Genomic DNA, 22,561 nt, shown 5'->3' with positions numbered 1-22,561 from the left:
AGAGCCCTCAGCCTCTTGTCAAGGCATCATGGAGGCCATGGTTGCTGATGTGCTGGCACCTTCCCACCTCAGCCAAACAGTGCACCCACTCTTCTGCCTTGGGAAGCACTGTGGCTCTGAAAAGGACAAGGCCCCTTTAAGAAACAAGTCTCCTGCTTCAGTGCTGCATCAAAGAAATGTCAGAGGCTGAGTCGCTCTAGAATGTAATGCACCCTGTCAATCAAGCTGCTGCCCGCAGACCTGCCAGGCTCATTGACAGAGGCCCAAGAAGATTTATTTTGTCTCACTTAATTGCCCTTTTTGCTTTGCAAACATAAAGGTTGCAGCTTATGGTCTGACAGCTAGAGCAGCCTTTTCCTTATTGAAAAAAAATGACATTTGGGTTCTTAGAAACTGTTTCTCTCACACCTATTGAATAGCCCTCTTGCTGAGCAGAGGGCTTTGGAGGCTTGTCTGGGAAGACCCCTGCATTGGAGTCTGTTGTAGCTTCAGGACCTCAGACAAGCAACCATTCTTCTCTGGCCTCAGCTTACTCTCCTATGGTGTGGGGGTGCTAATAAGTCTTACCTCAGAAGGGTTCTGTGAGAGCCTTGGGCATGTTGCCCTAGAGGAACTTATGTCTGAGGTAGGAACTGGGGATTCTAGACTCCAGGCTTCAGTCCTATCTCTCACTAGCTATGGAATTTTACCGCTTTCTGCCTCAGTTTCCTTCCCTGTCAAATAAGGATAGCAGTGAGTGATGCTGCCACACCGGCTGCTAGGTAGAGTTAACGTGGGTAAGTTTAGAGCAGAGCCTGGCAAGTGACCAGGGCTGCTGCACGACCAGATCGTTGTTTAAATAAGCATTAGGAGGATACTGAGCTGGTACCTCACCCATGAAGGAGGAAAGCTGATGTTATATTCGGGGTGACTCCGGAATGTATGCTTTGTTTATCTGGGTTTAATGGTTTGGAGCCAGGAGTAGAAGCTCATATCTGTAGTTGCAGCACTCTGAGGCCAAAGTAAGAAGATTACGAATTTGAGGCTAGCTTGGGTTACATAGTGAGACACTGTCCCAAATAACAGACAATAGAACTTGTGCATTTCATATAAAACACAGATTTCTGGCTTTTCTTGAGAAGCTGGGCACAGCTGAGGCAGTACCAGATTGTACTGCTGAGCAGGGCTTCTGCTGTGCCCTCAAGCCCGTGGCCGGTTTCCCCACAGCAAAGCCATGGATGCCTTTAGTTACTGTTGAAGCTGTGGCCTCCAGAATCACTCTTCTCTTCTAAGGTTCTCATCCAGTGCCAACTTCTTGAGATGTACCTTCTTGGTGTGAATGAGCTTCTGGGTTTTAGATATGACCATGTCCTGGGTTCAGTTTCAGAGTAGGCCCTATTACTCTTCTATAACACTGGGCCTGCTGAACAGCACCCTCCCAAAGGCTCTCTCTGTGGAATATCAAGGTACAAAGTCTCAAAGAATTGCCATGTTGCAGTTGATAAAACCCAGGCCCCTGGACATGCTGGGTAAATGTTCTTTTCCTGAGCTGTTTGCCTAACTGGTTGCTGCTTTCAAACATACCTGGTTCCTAGGCCATCATGGTAGAAAACATACTTTTCGTTTTGGCTATAGGAAATGTGATAATCCATAAACAAATGTGTGTGTGTGTGTGTGTGTGTGTGTGTGTGTGTGTTGTGTAAATACCCCCTACATACTTCTATCTGTATCACTTCAAAATTATTCATCTATTAAAAAATTATATTGACCTATTTTATTACATTATGCATATGAGTGTGATGCCTGCATGTATGTATGTGCCCCATGTGCATGCCTGGTCCCTGCAGAGCTCAGAAGAGAATGTCAGATCATTTGGAACTGGAGTTACAGATAGCTGTGAGCCACCATGTGGGTGCTGAGTGTTGCAACTGAATCCGCCTCAGGAGAAACTAGTGCTCTTCACCCACGAACCGTCTCTCCAGGCCTCATCTTCTGTTTTGTCCTGTCTTGTCAGAAACATCATCTTGGCTGTATAATAGTCTAGGAACAAATGTCAGCAATCAGAGCCTGCAGAAGTTCTCCTCCTTGAAAGACAGAGGAAAGAAGGGATAGGTTGGGGAAAAATCCTCAAAGTTGCAGCAGGTACCAGGTCAACCATAGAAATAATTCCAAGTGCTGGGCCTATGGAGATGGATGGTGAGGAGCAAGGTAAGCAGGACATGAGACGCTAGGAGAGGCAGCGCGATTGAGCTCTGAGGTCTGGCCAATAGAGTGGCAATAATAGGCTTTCTGAGTCACTAGACAGTCTAGTTTATAAAGCCAGAACTCTCGATTCTTTTACATTTAAATCAGAAATCTTCAAGTTTTAAATGTTGGCAACTACATCACAGTTAAAAATCCACCTGTGAGCCAGGAAAACACAACGGCAGAATCCGCTTGGACTTGATGCAGACTCTGCAGTGTGTAGCCTCAGCTGCAGACTAGTAGACTGGTGGCCAGCGGAATCAGGGAACTGGGAAACTGGGGGAGCTGTGGATTGTGGGATCAGTGGACTCGGGGATTTAGGAACTTGTAGATGGAGACCTGGGGACTGGGGGCTTGGGGGGACTGGAGAATCAGGGGATTAGGAGACCGGGGGCTTGCCACCAGGTGACATCACTTAGGAGCCCTTCAACTGTCTGCTTTGGTTTACCTCTCTTAGTGGACAGGACTTGACATGGACATGACTCCTCACTGCAAGAGTTATGGGTGTGGTGAGATGAGAGACCCATCAGATTGTAAACAATCAAAACAACCAGTTGCGGTTGGAGTCCTGGGTGGGAGACTCCTGTCTTCCTTTGGTGGTCAATAGCTTGTTGCCACAGCAAGAGCAGTGGGTTGTAACCAATTAACCAATCAAAATGAGAACAGGACTCTGGTTGGTCACACTGGGGCACATATTCATAATAACACAACTTCCAGCTGTTCTGTTTCCCTCTCTCCTCCCTCTGGCTTCTTCAGCATTGAGCCCAGGAGCCGGCAGGCAATTCTGCAGTTCCCTTTCTTCCTCGTGCTTGGACAGAGAAGCTCTGTTGTGTTTGTCTGCAGTTGACTTATTCGGGGAAGACCAAATGAGGGGCAGTGTGACATCACACAGAGTCCAAGGGTCCCTGGGTAAGGCTGCTGTTGCCAAGTCCTTACTTGGCATAAAATGAGCAGTCAGCAGAAGGTGTTTTATACACTGCCTCAAATCCCTGCAAATTAGCCTGCCGTTAGCATGAAAAATATTAAGCAATAAACAGTTGCGATATTTAACACTCTCTACAGAGGGTGGTTGCCACCAGCGCAGACCGTGTTAATGAGCGGTGGCAAGCTATGCAGCAGGAAGGACCACACTGGCTCTGTATAAGCAAGCCCAGGCATTGTACTCTGTACTAGGATGAAGATGGGGGTGTGTCTGTACAGGGGTCTGTGTACCCCATTATCCCTCACTGGAGCACATATACATACTAACACAAACATGCACACATACATAACAAACATGCACTGACGCACACGCACTTACATACGGGACCTCCCCTATCCTCCAGTGAGGTGTGGTGGCTTGATCTGCCCTGAGAGCAGAAGTCATTGGTGTCTTTCTAAGAACAGAGCTGGACATCTGATGACTTTACTTAGCAATAGCAAATCTTATTAATAACTCCATGGGATGGATTTTTTTTTGAAGAAATGAAAGTTAGCTCCATTAGAAATGGCTATGAAGAGCCAGGGATACAGACATTTAAGCTTAAGGAATATGAGCCCATGTGACCTCCCCTAGGCCTTAAAAAATGTATTTATTTGCATTTTACATGTATGAGTCTTTTGCCTGTGTATCTGTTTATATGCTGCGTGGATGTAATGCCCATAGAGGCCTGAAGAGGGCATGGGGTCCCTTGGAATTAGAATTTTGTTGTTACATATGGACTGTTATTAGTTATCATGTGGGTGCTAGGACTTAAACCTGGCTCCTCTGGAAGAGCAGGTAGTGCTACTAGCTGTTGAGCCATGCCCCTCTCCCTAAGCCCTCTAGATGCCAACAGTGGGGGTGACTAGAAGCAAGAAGACCCAGATCATTGCCTGTATAGCCAATAGGACTTGATACATTTGAAATGTACTAAGAGCTAGGCCAATCCAAGGCTTCAACAGAATCTCTGATAAAAGGACAAAGGGAAGCTAGTTCTGTGTCTTTGTCCAGGGGCAGACTTGGTAAGGTCCAGGCCAGTCCTGGGTCTGGTGCCAGGGCCTTGAAGGAGTTAAGGTTTTGATTTCTGGGAACTTTGTTTTTTCCCCTGAGAGGACTGGAGTTACCTGTTCTAAGGCTGTTGTGTGCTTGGTGTGTTATTCTGTGTTGTTCTGTGACACGCTTGAGATATTGCGTTCCCTTTGTGAAACACTGCTTGATTTTGTCCCATTGTATAATATAGCTTTCTGCTGGCTCTGTCTCGTTTCCTTCTGTATACTGTATATAAGAAGCCAGACAGCTTGTGCAAGATTTCCTGATCCCAAACTTTCCTATCTTCTTTATTTTCTCATCTCCTAGCTCTGTCAACAGCTGGTTCTGGCATGGCAGTACATGCCAGTAACCCCAGTACTAAGGAGGCTGACACTGGAGGATCAGTAGCTCCAGGCTAACCTGTGCTGACTAGGGAGTACAAGGCCAATTTCCACTACACAGTGATATACACATGCATGCAGGGATGCTTTGATCATTGCATCGTACATAGTGCTGGGACTGTGTTCATGTCTATGTGCCCCTGCAGTAGCTTCCTAAGATTTCCCATCTCCATTTTTTCCTTCTGTGTAGTTAATAAATTAATCTAAAAAGTTGAATAAAATACTAAACATTTACCCCAGAATCTACAATGTCATGATCAGTGTTTCCCTTTCTCTATCTCCCTCCTCCAGCTTCTGGCAACTGCTATTTCACTTTCTGCTTCTAGGAGCCTAATGTTTTCTCATATAAATGAGGTCATGTGTGTGTGTGTGTGTGGGGGGTTCTATTGTTGTGCTTCACTTATTTCACCTAGCATGATGCTCTTCAAGTTCAACCTTATCGTTACAAATTGTAGTTTTCTTTTTTGACGTTGAGTAACATCTCATTGTGTATAGGTTCCAGATTTTGTGTATTTATTCTTGAGTCGATGGGCACTTGAGTTCCTTCCATGTCTTAGCTGCTGCAAACAACAGTAAGAGTTCAGTGAGAGTCCTGCACTGGGTGGATATTGCAATGAATGACAATGTATTGTGCATTTAGAACTGCTTATAGAGTAGATTATAAATGTTCTCACTGTTAAAAATGAATGTGAGGTGGAGGACATGCTAATTAACATATAATCATTCCACCATGTAAGCACACATCAACACATCATGCCTCAAGCGTGTATATTTTATATGTAAACAGATTCTAGCTATATGCATATGAGCCTTCTGTGACTCCCCATGTGCTCAAAACAAATTCATGGCAGAGTGCTTGCTTGGTGTCCTGCCTTCAGTGTCTCCTCTGTCACATTGACTTCCTGCTGTTCTCTAGTCATGCTAAGATGCTTCCACCTTGTGTAGTTTTACCTGGACTGCTCCTTGCTGAGTGGTTGGTATGGCTGATTCCCTATCTTCATTCAGGTCTCAAATCTAATATTCCCTCCTTCACCCTAGGCCTGCTGCTGCTCAGCCTGCCATTCTGCTCCTGTCTCTTTTTCTTTCCTCTCTGGTATATATTTACTCTCTGGTGTCAGAGCTCATTGGTTTGTCCTCAGCTTCTGGCATGAGTGAGGGAGCTCCAGGAGGGCAGGAAACAGTATGTGCCATTTTCAGTTGAACCAGACATATGTACACCATGACACCAATAGGTAGCCAGGTAAATACCCAAATTACTAAGTCGGAATTTCACCTAGATAACCACTCTCCCTTGAGACTCAATGTGTCCCAGACTAAGCTTTCCACCTGGCTGCTCTTCAGAAGATGTCCACACCCATGGTTAACTGACTACCTCACAATAGATGTCCTCACATATGTTTAATTTAGCATCCCTGCAGAAGATGTTTATACCTATGTTCAACCTGACCACCTTGCAGTAAATGTCCCCATCTTGGTTCTTGGGCCAGCTTTCTCTGACCTCTTGAGGATTCTGCTGTCTGGTTGCTTTGTTACATAACTACCCGTAGTTGCTATTCTCTATTTACTCAGATACAGAAAGACTGAGGGTATCTGTCCTCACGGAAGCTGCTTTCAGTCAGGATGCCATGGTTTGGATGTGTAGCACACTCCCCGTAGGCTCATGTGTTGAAGGTTTAGTTCCCAGTGCAAACAATGCTCAGAGAAGGGACCTTAGAGAAGGGATGGGTCTATAAAAGCTCAGACTTCATGAGTAACATAATCCATTGATGGGTTTAGAATTTGACAACATTATGGAGAGGTACTGAGAACTAGGGTTTGGGACCTATTGAAGAAAGCCCGTGACTGGCCCTTGGGAAGATACAGCTCATCCCAACTTCTTCCTCTCTCTCTCCTTCTTGGTATGCCAGCAGGTGAGCTATTTTGCACTTTTCCACCACAATTTTCTGCCTCACATGCTCAAAAAGAGTAGGGCTGATTGACCGTGGCCTGAAACAGCAAAGCTTCCCTTCTCTAAGCTGTTTTCCCTGAAACAGCAAAGCTTCCCTTCTCTAAGCTGTTTTCCAGTGTATTGTCATTGTAAGTGGTGGTTTGAATATGTATAGTCCCCATAGCCGCTTGTGTTTGAATGGTTAGCCCACGGGGAGTGGCACTACTAGGAGGTGTGGACTTGGAGTAGGAATGGCCTTGTTGGAGGAAGTGTGTCACTATGGAGGCAGGCTTTGAGGTCTTGTACGCTCAAGCTACACCCAGTGTGGCTCACAATCTCCTGCTGCTTGCAGATCAAGATGTGGAACTCTCAGCTCATGTCTGCTTGCACACTGCCATGCTTCCTGCCATGATGATAACTGGATGGAACCTCTGAAACTGTAAGCCAGCCCCAGTGAAATGTTTTCCTTCATAAGAGTTGCTGTGATCATGGCGTCTTTTCACAGCAATAGAAACCCAAACTAAGACAGTAACTAAAGATGACTAACATAGGCAGGCGAATGGGGTCTTTTGCCAAGACAGGGAAATCAGTCAGAGAAGTTATCATATCAAGTTCCTGTTTGGTTACATCTCATGAAGCTTCCAATGGACACACAAACGCCATGCTGTATAGAAGTCAGACCTCAGGGAGGAGTGGAGAATTTCCATCTTATAGACAAGATGTTGAGATGCTTGAGGGAGTACAGATAGAGAAGAGGCCCAAGGAAAATTCCTGGGGAATTTTGAGATACAATGGCTGGAAGTGAGAGGCAAAAGCAGTGAAGACAGAGATGAAGGCACTTCAGACAGGAGAAGGATGTCCCAGTAGGTACAAATGTTGAAACTTGCCGAGCAGGAGAGTCAGGCAGAGGGGCAGGATGGAAGTGGTGGGCAGTACGAAAGGAAGCTTTGGATAGCTAGTTGGAGAGAGTGCAGAAGGCTTGAACTTGGAAGGGAGGCAAGAAAGGAATTTAGAATGGAAGTCCCACATGATGCTACCTGTATACAATGAAGTATGATCACATCTGCCCCCACTTCTCCCTTGACTCTCCTCCACACCCTTCCCAACACACCTGCTCCCACCTACATGTCTCTCTTTCTTTCTTTCATTTGGCCCACATGTCTCTGTGTGTGATACTACCCACCAGAAATCTGGAAACTTCCCAATGGGAAGAATGAAGAGCATTCAATGAAGAGCAGTTCTCCCTATCCCAGTTACCATCAACTGTCAACAGCTCCTCAGTAAGGCAAGGGACATAGAGATCATCTACTCATTTGCTCTGGGATTTTGACTGGCTTAATCTTGTATAGGTCTTGCTGAGGAGGCCACTATAGCTGTTGTGAGTTTGTGAGTACAGCAGCCATGCCATGTCCAGGGGACAGTGCTTCACGATACTTTATCCTTTCCCTCTCCTTGTCTGAGATGCTTCCTGAGCCTTGGTGGGAGTAGGCTTAACAGAGATGTCCCATTTGGGGTGCTGAACACTCAGGCTTTTAGTCTCAGCTCTTTGGCTGTTAGTCATGCAAAAAGAAGCCTCTCTGACCAAGATTGAAAGCAACCCAGGCCTATGGGTATGAACATATTTAGAAGGCATGATGACAGTGAAATAATTTAACAAAACACAATGGTAGGTTCTATATAAGTCTAGGTGTTTTCTGTGAGCCTGGCACTTGGGAAGCAAGTCTAGGCTAGAGACAGAAATCTGAGAATGCCTGTGGCTCCTAGGAGTAGATTTTAATAGCCCAAGCAGACACAAACAATAGGGGAACTTCTCATTATGAAGCAGTGATGGGGCAGGTCCAGTGTTGATTGTTAGCAGCTCAGTGGCATCACTCAAGATGCAACTCCATCTGTCTCTGTTCTTTGTTGATTGGGCTTTGTCTTAGGGCTGCCAGTGGCCATAGAGGCCACACACTTCCATATTCAAATAAAGCAAATTCAAATATTCAGATATTCAAATAGAACAAACCTTTTGCCCATTAGTCATTAAAGCTTTCTCCCTCTGTCTGTCTGCGCAGCTTTAGTCATGTGACACAGTCCCAGTTGGGATGTGCAGTTGGGATATGCAGTTGGGATATGGTTACCTGAACTTTACTTTTGAAGCTGGAGATGAGGTCAGCCACCCATGGTTCTCACAGATCCATGTGTGAAATATAAACACTATCTCTTGGGAAGGCAAGAGGGAAACTGCTGTATGGGTGCTGGCGAAGCAAACATCAGTTTTATCTGTGGGTGACATCAGGACACAAAGTGCAACGAGCATTCTTAGAGTGAGTAAGGACTCAGGAGATCCTGAGAGCTCAGGCGGATTTTGTTGTCTTATCTTCAGTCCAATGGTTATTGATATCTGAAATAGAGCTCTGGTACCTTCTCTACTTAGGTTGTGAGGCACAGATGAAGGAACATAGGAAAGCTTGATGTTAATTTCCCAGCCAAGATGCTTAGACAGAGAAGGGCCAGGCCTCTCTAGACATGAGGCTCCTTGGAGAGACCTGTTGGGTAGAACAAGCATGATGTCACTGTTGCATGACTACTGACAATTCTTGAACCAATCCCAGTGGCTCAGCAGAGGCTAAGAAGTAGGAATGAACCTCTTCTAAATGCAAGGGCAGTCGTTTACCTTATTCAAGGGAAGGGCTGAGATGACACCAACATCAATATGCTGCTTAAATCTCCACACTGCGGGGATCACAGAAGAGAGCAGAACAATGGTGGAGGAACTCTGCCTCCTTTGTGCACTTCATCATGGACACAGAGAGAGTGACTGCATATTCTATCCAGTTCTCCTGGGCCCATTGCTATTCCTGGTGCGCGCTAATGGTCTGTTCACACCCGAAATTACTCACCTCCGCTGACAGGAACAAGTTTCCAATCCTTCATCTGACTTTAAGATCTCTTCATGACCTAGAATCCTCCTTACAGTTGCTACCTGACATTTTAAGTCCTGTACACCCGGCTCTTTCTACTCTGTTCTCTTTCTACTCTGTTCTTTTCGTTTAGACTACTGAGCCAGGCGTCTTCACATTTCTGGATGTTTGTACTTGGCATTATGTCAGCTCAAATTGCTCCTTCCTGAACCCCCCACCCCCACCCCCACGACATCCATCCCTCTCTTTCTGGCCTCATGCAACCCTTAGGTGTGAACTTAGGTCATGGCACCAACTTTTGCTTGGAGAGACCTACTCAACTCCCCACACTACTTGGACCAGGGCACCCTCTACTTGAAAATTTAAAATCTGAAATGCACCAAAGTCCAAAATGTTTTTAGGTGATAGCATGAAGCTACAAATTGGAAATTCCACACTGGATTTCATATGAAGCCACGGCAAAAATTCAGGTTCACTAAGATCTCATATAAGATTCTCTCCACACTGTGTGAATGAGAGCTATAGAAAACAACAGTGAGTTTCATATCTGTACTTGAATCTCACCCCTAGAGTCTCTTGTCTGTACAAATACCCTTACATCTGAGAAAGTCAGAGATTTGAAATACTTTCTATATCACGGACATTTGCTAACCCTTAGCACCTTGGCATTTTCCAGAGTACCTGCCTAGTTAAAATTATTTACTGGGGTGATTTTTGAAAATTTCCTTCTCACTGGTTTACAAGCTTTATAAGGATGGACAGACTATTTCACAGAGAGGAAGATGCACTATGTGTGATAAGTGAATCAGTGGACAAGGATTCTTAATTTTTATCCATCCATCAATTATCCAGGTCCATATACCCACACATGCATCCATCTACACATCTGTACATCTGTGCATTCATTTAATATCACCCACACTCACATGCCAAAATCTGGGAAAAACTGCTATGAATTGGTCCTATGGACATTCAGTGACTGTGCCATGCCTTTAAAATATATTTCTAGGTGTACTTTTATGCCATGTGACAACAAGGGCAAATAAGAAAATACATAGGTTATCTGAGGAGAATATTGAGGTGTCAAAACCATCAATTTATTGAAAACTGGTGTTTTCAATCAAGAGATGGGGTAGGGTAGTAGATTGTCCATGGTGACCTGTAGAAATTCAACTGGGAAGATGGTGACTGGTAGCAGGCCTGAAGGACAGGAAAGCTGAGAGTATGCACAGCTCTCAGTTTCTGAGATGTACTATAGTGTGTGTGTGTGTGTGTGTGTGTGTGTGCACTTCATACCCCAGAGAAGGACATCAATGCTTGACCTTTCAAATGGCTGCTGGCTGGCAGCAGCTATGGTGCCCATGTTAGTCCAAGCCCCTTGACTACATTTCCGCCTTTGTTTTTACAGTAAGGAATTAAGCTCAATCATTTTAGTTGGATCCTTGATCTCTTCTATGGACTCCATTCCCTGTATTCCTAAGCTCATTGTGGGGGGTCTATACAGATGAAATCCTCATCACACTGACAAAATATCTGACGGGAGCAACTTAAAGGAGGTAAGGCTTATTTTGATTCACAGTTCAGAGAATGCATCCATCACGGCAGCCAGAGCTCGTGAGTGCTAGTGACATCCTATAGCAAGAGCTAGATAGTTGATTAGAAGCTTGTCTAGGAGCAGCCCTCTGGAGATTATCTGCAGTGACCTGCTCCTTCCCCAGCGGTGCCTCCTACCCTCCAAGTTTATAACCTTCCAAACAGCATCAAGAGCTGGAGATCAAATATTCAAACAGAAGCCCATGGGGGACCTTTTCCATTCAAACCACAGCATGAGCCTTCCTCCAGAAGATGATGCCATCCCTGTTAGTGTTAAGAACCCTGAGGGTGTGAAAGCAGGAGAGCTGACCCACCCCTTTGAAGGCTGCAGCACTTGGGAGAGCAAGCCTGTCTGTATCTTACCTGGGCAGGCCCATACCTCACATGGGCAGCACAGTAGAGCTGGCTCTGGTGATGTAGGCATGGGTAAGTTGGCCCAAGGGCATGAGAGTGTGAAAGCTGGCCCATCCCCTAACATCTGTGGAATTGGATAAACTAGCCAGAGTAGTGCTGGAGACCTCATCCTGATGGTGAGGGTGTGGGAGAGCTGTCAGACTGACCAGATTCAGTTGGCAGGCTTTCAGATTCAGTTGTCTCAAACCAACATCTACCCCATCTATGATCTGCTGGGGCACGTAAAGGGGCTGGTCCTACAGATCCAAAGTTGCGGAATCTTCATGACTCAGGGCAAAAATAGGATATCTGAGAGGAGTCCCAGTATAGATCCAATATTGATAGTGTAACAGAAGCCAGAGGCCTCAAACTCGATCACTGACTCATTGAAACAAACATTTGTAAAAAAAAAGATGTGTGGACAAAAGAGTATATTGTGCGGCACACTGTGACATACTACAGCTTCCATGATGAGGTGTTTGAGGAGTTTATTGTTGTTGTTCTGTTTTTCTTTCTATTTTTGTTTTTTTATTTTCTTTTGATGGCATGTTGCAAAGGAAGAGGAATGGGAAGATGAATGGTTTGGGGAGCATGATGTGAAAGAACTGAAGAAAGAAACCTAGTCCACCAAGGCTGCAGCTTCACTCTTAGGTCTTCTAGCACGTGGATGACCCCCAGGCCATCCTGGCCTGAACTAGGACTCACTTACTACTCTCTGACCCATCTGGCTTTCAGAGGGTAAAGTCAAGTGATTGGAAACATTCCCAAAATAATTTACTTCCCCGAATAAACCCTATCCAAAGAGCAGAGCAGTTCAGTTCAGGGTGTTAAATAGAAGAGCATGGAAGAGGGTTGCCCAGTGTTTTCCACTCATGTGGCAGTTGGTCTGATGGTGGTGATGATTGGTGTATGTGTGTGTGTGTGTGTGTGTGTGTGTGTGTGTGTGTGTGTAGACATTCGTATCTTTCTTTAGATGCTCTTTACCTTATTTTTTTGAGACAGCGTCTCTCACTGACCCTTGACAGCTCACTGATTTGGTCAGGCTGGCTAGCTAATGTTCTAAGGGTCTGGCTGCCCCATCCTCCCCACCCCTTGCCATGGTCATTCCCACCTCTGGGGAGTTTTGGAATACACCACTGAGTGCTTTATACGTGGATGCTGAAGATCTGAACTTGGGTCCTCATGCTTGTGTGGTAGACGCTCACTGACTCTGTCTGCCATCTTTTCAATCCCTCATCTGATAATTGCTGTTGCTATCACTGACCTCCCAGGACACAGCTCCTAAGCAAAGCATAGAGCTCTACTCTACTCCACCATCACATGACCTAGATCCTTCTGGACCCAGCAACTAACTCTAGGGTCATTCAGAACAAGCCTTTTAACACCTCTGATTCCACTACTCTACTGGAATCCACTTCAAAGTTCCCCTTTAACTCCCTTGCCTCCCTGTGTGCAGTCTTAATTCCTCTAAGCGCTGTAGAGACAAGTCTGTCCTATCCCAGCATCCCTCATTGAAAACAACTGTCAAATCAATGGAAACCAAAAGGAGATTTCTTTGACTCACAAAATGAGGTCACAGGGGTGCCCCTCCTGTCCCTTTCTCAGCTTGACTTTTCCGGTTACTGCTTCCTGCTTGAGCAGCCTTTCCTCCAGGTGCTAGCATGCTCTGGGCATTCAACAGACCTGCCTGTGGGCTATAGTTGAGAGCAAACCTTGGCTCTAGTTATCCACTAGAATCTCTGAACTCCTGTTTCCAGGACTGAGAGAGTCATGTGTACATCCCTGAGCCATCACTGTGATCTGCAGAAGAGTGACTCATGGCATCACCAACCCCAGATGATGGTGAAGGAGCAGGTGCCACCAACCCTCAGGGATGGGGAAATGGGGTCGTGGATCACCAGAGGGGAACAGAGGGCCTGCTGTGGAAGCAGAGCTGCTGCAGGTTAAGTCAGATCAGATGTCTACACAAAGCCTGTCGATGAAGCGTGCCCTGAGCTGGCTTTCCTCATCTTTTCTGCAGTGTTGTCTCATCTGGAACCTGCCATTCGCTTCTTCTCTCAGGCTCCCCATTTTCCATGGTACTTTTTACTCTCATATACCTGCTGAATAGTTCCCTGTCCTTCAGGAATCTTGGGAACTGTTCTTTGGCTCCCACAGCCAAAGGTCTTTTCCTCCACATTCCCATAAAACTGTACCTTCATCTGTAGTGAAGAACCCTGGATAACACAAATGACTTCTTCATCCTGTGTCTGCCTTCGCCATTAAACTGTGAGCCCCCGAAGGCAGTGCTACAAGCTTTATCTTTGTTGCTTTCCTGCATGCAGTATTGGAGGTACACAGTAGGCACTCAATAAATATGGCATTAAAGAGACTCTGCCAAGCTGCAGTTTGCTTAAGCTTTGCCACTGTCCCCAAATGCATATTTTTTTCCTTTGTGCACTAGAGGATGCTGGGTAGATCAGCATAACAATATTGTGAAGACCTGGGAGAGAAGGGAGACTGCGGGTAGATGGTGGATATGGGGCTTTGTTATCTAAAGTGAGTTGCTGGTTAGGAGCTGCACTCTGCATCTGCCAGGGGCCAGACAAGAGAATTAGAAAGTTGTGAGGAGAATGTGATAGGAATGGAAGTGGGGGAAAGTTCAGTTGGCGAAAGCTGAGACCCACAGCCTAAAAGCCCATCATTTACATTGGATTAGTGGAGGAAAGATGAAGGGGCCGCCACAACAATTCCTTCCTGCCGCATGAACTTCTCATTTATAAAAATATTGATCCCACTTCTTTGGACATAATTGATTAATTATATTTTGTGAGAGAAAATCGTTTCCAGGTCTCTGCAGGGCTTACCTGGCCTCATCTCACAATGTCCCGTTCCCCCGACTATTGATACCATATTTTTCAAGACTGCAGCTCCTCCCTCTCTGGACAGGGAATGGAGTTTACAAGCTAGGATGAATCTGTCTCTGAGAACTTGGGGAATTGGGAAAAGCCACAGCCTAAGTGTGGAACAAAGGATGAGGATCTTAGAGATGAGAACGTAGGAACCATCCAACCTACAAGTCAAGTCTTGCAAATTGGCAACAATTGCATTTTTGGAAGGGATGCTGAGGAACATATCCAACACTGCTCTTCCTGTGACTAAGTGCCCAGTATCCACTCTGAGGGATAGAAGCACACAGAACAACAACAAGAGCAGCAGCAACAAAAAAAACCAAAACCAAAATGAAAATGATTTCCTATGACCACATCTCATTAGGAAGCCACTGTTAATTAATGCTTTAAAATATGTATCTCCAACATTTTCTGATATCAGACACTGCTTCTCAGCCTCTTTTTCACTCATTATGAATGTTGTAAATTTCTTATATTACCTTTTAATTTTTATTATGTTTTATTTCCTCATTTGTGTATGTGTGCATGTACACACATGCTTATAAGCTGTGGCTCCCATGTGGAGGTCAGAGAACAACTTGTGGGTGTTGGTTTTCTCCTTCTGCTATGTGAGCTCCAGGGATCGGAGAATCCAGGTCATCAGACTTGGTAGCAAGTGCCTTTACACATCAAGCCATCTCACTGGCATGGATTCTATGTCTTAAACATGTCTTAAAATAGATGGCTAATATTTTCTTATGTGTTTGTACAGCAATATCCTCAAATATTTCCCTGTGGTGGTATTTATAGTTTTCTTGTTTTGCTACTAAAATAACTGCACAATTGGCATTGGCATTGTTGTATATGAAGTTCTGAAGATTTCTCTAACTACTCCCAAAGGCTATATTTTCTAGAGAGGAATTGCTTGAATAAAGACTATTTGTAGTCTTCAAGATTTTGATATATTCATAAAGACTGTTTCCAACAGATATGCATCAGTTTGTTCTTCCACGAGATCTGACTCTCTTGTTCTCTTACCGTTGTGAAGGGATGAACTCATTTAAAAAGTGAACTTTAAAGTTCAAGGAAATGTCCTATTGTTTTTTCTTGTTTCTCTTTATAAATGCTTAATTGAAATGCTTCAGGATGACTCCATGGAATTAACTGTTGGAGAAATTGCTCAACTGTTCTGCAGAACCATAGCGCCCTTCACTCCTGGCACCATGCCCTTCCCTTCCATTGCGCTCAGCTCCTCATACCCCTCTCCAAACACAGTATGTATGCTCTGATCCTCCCTCATTTAAATATTGGATTGTCTTTTTCACTTGTATGTTGAAGATGTTTTTTAAAAGTTTACATGTAAATTCCTTATTATATCAATTATTTGATGATGTCACTTTCTCTCAAATTGAGTTATATACTTTTACTTTCCTGAGGGTATTATCGTGTGTGTGTATGTGTGTGAGCATGTATGTGAGCACACACACATGCGTGTAGTATATGTGACATGTTGACATGAGATGTCTTCTTTAATCAAAGATGAGGTCACTTGCTGAACCTGGAATTTGTCAGTTGGACTGAGGCCCTCCTGTCTTTGCCTCCCAGTGCTGGGATTACAGGTGTGCTTGCACATATGACTATGTACTGGGGATCTGAGCAGTGGTTATCCTGATTATACAGCAAGTACTTGAGAGACAGAGTTGTGTCCCTGGTCCTTTCTGACGACAGCCTGTGAAGCATTTTTCCCCCTGCATGTTTGTTTATCTGAAACAGAATCTCAGTAATTCAGATCGTCCTGAAAGTTAACTATTTGATCCAATCTGGCTTCAAACTCATGTGAATCCTCCTAACTCACTTTTCCAAGGGTTGGGATTATAGGTGTGAGTTGCCAAGTTTAACTCTTTGTAACATACAAAATTTAAAGTTTGATGAAGTTCAATTCATTAATTTTTGTCTCATTTTTTTTTCACTAGAGAATGTTTTATTAGCTTCTGTAACAGAACCTACATAGTCAAGACCTTACATATTTAATACAATGAGTTACCATGTCTAATTGGAAAAAATGGTTCAAGTCTGTAGAGCAATACGGCATTTCTGTAAATGTCAACTCAACATGGTAACCTAGGATACCTAGTTGACAGCATTGCTAAAGTTTCCCAAAATTCAAATATAAGGAGAGCAGTAATAGTATGTTATATATCTTTTCTGGGTTCACAATACTTGTGAACAATACTTGTACAGAGATTCAGTACAAACCATTTTTAAAAAAGGAATGAAACCAAAACTTCTCTAGTGTTTTGATATCTTTTGAAGGAACTGTAGCCTTCATCCTGATTTTTGACACAGTTCCTGGGGAGAGGACAAATTCCAGGATCAGCAAGGGACCCTATCTTTGATTAAGGCAGACACTTGATGTCAACATATCACCTATACTACATAAACGTATGTATAAACGTCACACACACACACACACACACACACACACACACACACACACACACATACCCTCAGACAGAAAACCAAAGATGATCAAAGTAAGGATATCACCCAAGTCCAACTTGGTGAAACACTGGGTTTATGGACATTACTTATAGGAGGACTTTAAGACAGCTGTATCAACAAAGTCCACCCTACTTGAGTGACAGCTCACGGAAGCCAGAAACCTGGAGTTCACTGCACAGCTCGCAGGCAGATCAACCAGTTGGAGAGTGTTCTTTGCAGGTAGCACCGTTGGTCTGAGCCTTGTCCAGATAACTCAGCTGTCCTCTGCTTCTTCTAGGCATCTTGGCTAATCTTTGTATCCTCTTTGTGACTCAGCTGGTCTGAGTCTCTTTTAGGCAACTTAGCTTATTAGAGAGTCTTCTGGGCAAGTTGGCTGGTCTGTGAATGACTTTCAGCAGTTCCTACTGCTTATATCCACTCTTGGGGAGGGAGGGGCCTAGTGAGTCCAGCCAGTTTCAGGGACTTCCTGAAGCACTTTTAACTTGTTTACTTCTTGAGTTTATGAGTTTCCTTCCAAGATGGAAGGTTAGTCTAGGAGGAGACTGCCACACAACACAGCCCAAATCAGGAAGGTTTGCTTGTTTTCTTCTAGTAGTTTGATGCATTTGGCTCTCAGACTAAGTCGGCTGCGTTCAAAGTTCAAAGACTGTACATTTGCATGGCCTTTCTTATGAGTTTTATCCCCATCTACTTTGCTCATTTTCCTACTAGGCTATTTTTCATTTTCCTAATTGATTTTTAAAAAGTAATCAATATTTTATTTGCTGAAGTTTAGTTTTTCTGGTTTTAATTTTGCCTAATAGTATGCTTATTGTAAAATATTACTGTTTACAAGTTGTTTTGTAGTCAGCTAACAGGGTCTTGGGTCCTGTATCCTGGGAACAGGGCATCCCTGTTAGGTGGCATCTCTGGCTGGCTTTGTGGCAGTGCAATGGAAGTGTGGCTAGTTACAGTTTCCTGAGAATAAATGAGGAAGAACTGGGGAAGGATGGACATTCAAAGCTGTGGTTAGGAACACAGAGCTTAGCATCAAGCATTGCTTCAGATTCCTTCTCCTGATATTTATCACTTCAGTGAATTTGATCACCGTTATTCTTGCTCATCTGAAAATTTAGTATAATAATAGCTGTCTTTCCAAGTCACTGTAATGACCCACTGAGGGGCCTGTGGCACTGATAATGTAGCTGTAGTCTGTTTTCTGTTACCGTAACAAAATACCTGAGACTAGATAATTTATGCAGAATAAAGATGTATTTGTCTCATAGTTCTTGGTGTTAGCATCTGCTTGTGTTTAGGGAGGGTCTCTTGCTTCACCATAACAAAGCAGAGGTATGTATCATTTGCTGAGACAGAACAAGCATGCCATCTCGGGTTTCTTTTCCTCTTCTTATAAAGCCACTGGTGCCCTCATAGGAGATCAATCTTCAAGATCCCACCCAGCCCCCAGTCTGCATAATATTAATGTATGGGTTTCTGGATCAAGTTTTCAACAGAGGAACTGAGGGGTCACATTCAAACCTTGCCACAACTCATTAATAACTTAAAACTATTCCTTCTAGAAATTCTGGGAGTTGCACACACAGCTGTCACTTAATATGCATGGGTGATGGTATTTATTCATTTAAAAAGAGGGGTATTTGATTGACTGATATCTCAGACCATGACATGGCAGCAAGGCCAGCCTGGTGTGGGGCTGTGTCTATTCTACAGCCTGGGAAGGGCTGTGCTGGATACTAACTATGGTGGCAAGTCCTTTAACACACAGTGGTGCTGGAGCTGAGACCTACTCTGATGAACAGAGATGTGTTTTCTGAGCCACATTAGGCTCATGATACCCAAGAAAGAAGTCCACCCTCTAGCAAAGGGTGCCATAGGAGTCATTCATTTCTGCTCCTTTTGGAGAGAGAACACTCCTGCTCATAAGGCAGCCCCTTCTTCGTCAAGAAGACATCATTTTTAGATGCAAACAAGGCACAGTCATAAATATAACACAGAGGACTGATCAGTACAAATGGTCACTCGAGACCAGCTCATCCCAACACTCGTCGGACCGAGAAAGTGAGCACTAGTCTTAGTTCCTTTTTTTTCCTGAGTCTTTAGAGGAGAAGGCGTGCATCTGGTGAGACAATGTTCATATCAGTGCTCACAAAGAAGGGAGGCAGGAGGATTTCACACCACTCTCACTTATTAGCATGAATGGAAAAGCCCCCAACACATTGTTATCAGAAAGGAATCCAGCAGCACGTTCAGCAGATCACATGTCATGTCCTGGTGGGAGTCATTTCAGGATGTGAGTCTGGAGAATCAATTAATAAAATTCACTCCACCAGAAGATTAAAGGGGAAATAGCTTGAAGTAATTTCAGTGTTATGTAGAAAGGCTGCTAAAATGTATTAGTGAGAGATGAATGAGGAAATTCTCCTAAGCCTGTTCTAAAACTCTTCTAGGAAACATCATGTCTAACAGGAAATTGGGGAAAGCATCTCTTTTAAGATCAAAACCGAGGAGATGCTATTTACAATTGCTGCTTTTATTCAGCATTACGCTGGCAGTCCCAGACAGCGCAGTAAAGTAAGGAAATAAATAAAAGCCATAACGTTTGAGAAGAAGAAAACCATTGAAACTTCCAGGTGATATGATTATTTACATAGAAAACACGAAAGAACCTGCAGATAAGTTATTGGCAGTAATAGTGGCCAGCTCTGCTCTTTCACACAAGTGTAATACAGGAAGGTAAATTGTGTTTATAGTAAACCAGCCACCAATGGGCAGAATGTGCAATAAATAGATACCATTTGTAATAGCACATATAAGGAAATCTAAATCTAATGGTTTGTAAGACCTTTAAGGAAAAAAATGATAGACTGTTATTGGAAGAAGTTAACGGAATCATGAAGGGATATTTTACACTTGTGAATAAGAAGGCTCCATTTCATAAAGCTGCTGGCTCCTTGCAAGTTACTCCAGACCCCAGGCTGCTCCCCTTAAAAGCCTGGTGGGGTTTCTCGTGTAGAATTTAATGCTAATACTAAGGTTTATGGAAGATTAAAGGTTAAGAATATTTAGAAGGCCAATAAAAAAGGAAAACCAGAGAAATGCCCCACCTTGTTCAAAACTGGCAGAAGCTGCATTGGCTAAAGTTGTGGGAAACCCATGTTAGTTAAGGCAGCACTGCCTGTGGATCCTTACCTCACACTGCACACAAAACCCACATTAGTTAAGGCAGCACAGCCTGTGGATCCTTACCTCACACTGCACACAAAACCCACATTAGTTAAGGCAGCACGACCTGTGGATCCTTATCTCACACTGCACACAAAACCAGCCTTGGGCGGGGTAGATAACTACATGCAGAAATGAAAGACCCTTTAGGAGATAATATTGGACAATAGCCAGGTGATTCTACATCAGAAGGCAGGGTCTTAGGAACAATACATCAAAAGAGAAAAATGAGAAATTTGATTACTTAAATAATAAAAACAAATGGGATTACATGAAATAAAAATGATTCTATACAACCAAGGAAACAATCACTAGAAAAATTTTCTGCCAAGTGTACACTAGACTGGGGATTAGCATCTATGATACATTAAAAACTGCAAAATTTATACAGGGCCATCAAACAAATCAGTTAACCAATGGGCAGATGAGCTAAATAGATAGTTATCTCAAGAAGAACCACAAGGGGCTAGAGGGAGGATGTGGCAGTTGAGAGTGCATACTGCTCTTGGAGAGGGCACACATTTGGTTCCCAGCACCAATATTGGGCAGCTCACAACTACGTGTAACACTGATTCCAGGGGGATCCAGGGCACGTGTGACCTCCATGGATATCTACACTAACAGTATAACCCTATACACACAATTAAAAATTATAATGATTGAAAGAAGTGAAGAAGAAATACAAATAGTCAATACATGTTCAAAAGGTGTTCAAAATCCTTAGTTACTGGAAAACTGAAAATGGAAATGCTCTGGGATTCCTTCTCACTCCTGTCAGAATGTCTGTCATCAAGAAAAGAAGTGACAACAAAGTCTGGTGAGGACATGAAATGAAGGCCCCTCATCCATTGCTGGCAGTATGCATAATTGTACAGACACTCTAAAAATCAGTATGGAGGCTCCCCAAACAACATGAGAATAGAGAGCCTCTGTGTGGTCTGGCTTCACAAAGACTCGATCCTACTACAGTGATTCTTGCACGTCAATGTTTATATCTGCACTCTTCAAGATAGCCAGGAAATGGACCCAGTCTAGATGGCCTTCTACAGAAAACATGACACATATAGCCAATGGAGTTTCATGCTGCTACCAAGAAAAATGAGATGATAACATTTTCAAGACAACGGATAGATCAGGAGATGATTAATTCAAGTAACTCAGATTCCAAAGGGAAAATGCTGCATATTTCTCTCTTATATGTGGGCCAGATTCTCATTTTCATATATGTGTATATGTGTGTTTGTGAGCATGGGCATGCATAGGTCATGAAAGAAAAAGGGGGGCCTTGAGAGAGGCAAAGAGGAATTACAGAGGGGGAAGAACACAGAACCACTGAGGGGAGAAAAGGCACAGCTGAGAATGAGTGAGAAGATGGGGAGTGGAGTGGGAGAGACCTAACACAGTGTGTGTGAGAATGCCATCATGGGACCTGTTAATTTATACACTAATTGAAAAACAATCACAAAAGAAATGTATTCCATTGCTTGCTCATCAAAAGAGAAAGTCTGGACCTGTGTTAATACAAACAATATCTTCAAAGAGAAATTCATCATGAGTGATTAAAAAGAGCAAACAACATGATCTACCATGGTGTGTGTGTGTGTGTGTGTGTGTGTGTGTGTGAATTGCTTATGATCAAGAAGAAATATATGAAGTAGATGCTGATGAAATTCCAGGGAGATGAGTGGTAGGCAGTGCACATTTGCCAATCCAGCATCCTTCAAGCTGCTGAGGAGGGTCTTGAGTTTGGGGCTAGCTTGGGCTATATATGTAAAACGGGGAAGGGGAGTATAAATCTCTTTAACTATGATGGGAAAAATGTAACACACCTCTCTCAGGAACTTCTAGGCAAAACATGGAGATTACAAAACTGTAGAAAGTCTGAATAATAAAACTTGAAAGTTTTATACTAATGGGCACAATATGTAGTTTTGCAAGTAAACACATTAAAGAATATAAAAATTATTTTCTAAAGCCCATGGATAATAATAAACATGACTAAATATCAAAGGCACCATATTCTTTGTTTCAGTGTCATGCAGTTATAATTTTGTCTAGGTTCTGCCCCACAGTTACCTGGCAACAGCCAGGTATGCCTGACTCACTATAAAAGGGGCTGCTTGCCTGTCCTCTCTCTTACCTTCTTGCTCTAGCTCTGTCTTCTCCCTCCTGCTCCCCTTCTCTCCCCATTCCCCTCCCTGTCTCATGCTCATGGCTGGCCTCTACTCCTCTATTCTCTCTCTCTCTGTGTGTCTTTCTCTGTCTCTACTACCCCCTCAGCCCCCCTCCCCATGCCCTGAATAAACTCTATTCTATACTATACCATCTGTGGCTGGTCCCTCAGGGGGAATGGATGGATGCCTCAGCACAGGTCAGCAGAGGCTCCCCCTTCCCCAACACCTAACCATACCTCCACCATACAGATTTCTTCTTATTATAAAACACAACAACACAATAGAAGATCATTTGTGTGTGAAGAAAGAGGACATAATGGAATCAGAAAACACACGTCTGGGCAACACTGTGTTGTGTTT

Source organism: Grammomys surdaster, unplaced genomic scaffold (assembly GCF_004785775.1).
Source record: "Grammomys surdaster isolate TR1022 unplaced genomic scaffold, NIH_TR_1.0 142, whole genome shotgun sequence".
NCBI lineage: Eukaryota > Metazoa > Chordata > Mammalia > Rodentia > Muridae > Grammomys > Grammomys surdaster.
The sequence above is the reverse complement of the archived record's forward strand: the minus strand, read 5'-3'. Positions refer to the sequence as shown.